We start from the raw sequence: 2,247 nt of genomic DNA on the forward strand, positions 1-2,247 counted from the left end.
CAAAGAGAATTTGGAAGTATAATCATTATCTGGGCAATTGCTTCTTCACAACAACTCTAAACTATGGGAAAGGAAGCCCAAATTTTGGTGGTCAGTTGACTGTCTCTAGGAGATAAAAATCTCTTTAAAAAGTCTCTGGTGGCCGGACTCAGTGGCTCACACCTGTAATCCCAGCACTTTGGGAGGCCGAGGCAGGCGGACCACGAGGTTGGGAGATCGAAACCATCCTGGCTAACACAGTGAAACCCCGTCTGTACTAAAAATACGAAAAATTAGCCGGGCGTGGTGGCGGGCGCCTGTAGTCCCAGCTACTCAGGAGGCTGAGGCAGGAGAATGGCGTGAACCCGGGAGGCGGAGCTTGCAGTGAGCGCAGATCGCACCACTGCACTCCAGCCCGGGTGACAGAGCGAGACTCCGTCTCAAAAAAAAAAAAAAAAAAGACCAACAGTCTTAGCTTTCCATAGGTATACACAAGCTCTACTTTTGTTACTACTTCAGTTTTAAATCTTTTGTTCAGTGTACGCTAAAGTAGTGTAGAAAAGACACTTCAACAACTAAAGAATCTTTCAAAATACCTTATATTTCTGCTTTTTAGTCCTATATTCTTAAATTATAAAATAATTTAGCAACCAAGTTGTTGTGAGTTCTAACGTTAATTATTCTTTTATGATGCTTTTCATCTCAGCTAGGATATATGTTCCCAGCTCATTAACATTTCCTGGTCATTAGCATTTCCCATTAAACTTCCTCAGTAGATCAAGTCTACACTGATTTCAATGTAGTTGCCTGTGGATACCACAAAGAATGGTAACAGGGAAAAAATATATAGAATCAGCATTACTCTGCAAAGAGGCCCTAATTAGACTCTCTCTATTCATACAAATAGATCTTTTATCAGTGACAACACAATGCAATTAGGAAAGGTCTCTTGTAACTTGTAGTGGGTGTAGTCAGCTGATAGTAATGTTTCTTTTAGCAAACACTTCAGTAAACAGTGTCTCATCAGTTTATTGTTATAATTCCTTCTAATAAGAATTGCCATCTAATTCAATAATTAGAACTAAACTATATTAATACCAATGGCTTTACAGTTAACTCCAATTTTTTAAAAATTTGAAACTTCACTTTGTTGCTTTTTGAAACATACTTCGTACGCTTGTTAAACGCCTTCAACAGACCGTCTATTTATCTAATACTTTAAGGATGTGTTGTTCTGCATGGAAATAACGTATTGAAAACAATGGTACTGGTATTGCAATTAGGGCTGACGAAATAGCTTTTCATCTTTTTCATTTAATATTTATAACACTGTTGTGAGGCTCAGAGTATGATTTGCCAGCAGAAACACAACTGGTCAGTAAAAGAACTAATTTTAAGTTCAAGTCATATATTCCCAAAAAGTAAGTAGATCATTGCATTGTGGTGACCATTTAAGTTTTTTTTATAATGCATGAACCTGAAATAATTTGAGAGTCATGAAATTGGGTTATTAATAGCAAATGCATAAAAGATATCAGTAAATATGTAAAGCTTCAATAAAAAATAAGGCCTGACAGCCTGGGCAACATAACAAAAAGAAATTACAACATATCTACAAAAAAATTAGGTTTAGTGGTGCATGCCTGTAGTCCTAGTTATTTAGGAGGCTAAGGTGAGAGGATCACTGGAGCCCAGGACTTCAAGGCTTTGGTGAGCTATGATTGTGCCACTGCACTCCAGCCTGGACAACAGAGCAAGATCCTGTCTCAAAAAGAAAAGACTTGACATGCTAATTACCTGCATGAAATCAGTAATGAGGAGGACATTGTGTATGGAGTCCATGACGGAACTGAAATATATGGGATGGATGGAACAGAGGGGAAGAAAGCAGTAAGAAAAGAGACTAGAGCAGCTAAAGGAGGCCCAACTCTGAGTCTGGCAGAGAAATTTAGACTTATTAATAAGAGGGCAGCAAATCAATATGAATTCTTGAGATACAAGTATTCAGGGAAAGTGCTTTAAAGAAGAAGGCACTTGTCAATGGACTTCATGATTACTTGAAAATAAAAAGGCCAAAGTCAACCAGTCTGCAGCCATCAGGTTGAGATGTGAAGAAAATGTAGACACTGTGGCAATGGAGTGAAGCAAATGGTCAGCCTAGGCTCAGGACTATATTGGACTTAAGGAGTAAATGACAGTAACGTATTAAAGACAGAGCCCCAGAGTTTTAGCCAAGGGGCTAGAAGATTGTGAGATTTAAGGAGTGAC

This window comes from Macaca mulatta, chromosome 3 (assembly GCF_049350105.2).
Source record: "Macaca mulatta isolate MMU2019108-1 chromosome 3, T2T-MMU8v2.0, whole genome shotgun sequence".
Lineage (NCBI taxonomy): Eukaryota > Metazoa > Chordata > Mammalia > Primates > Cercopithecidae > Macaca > Macaca mulatta.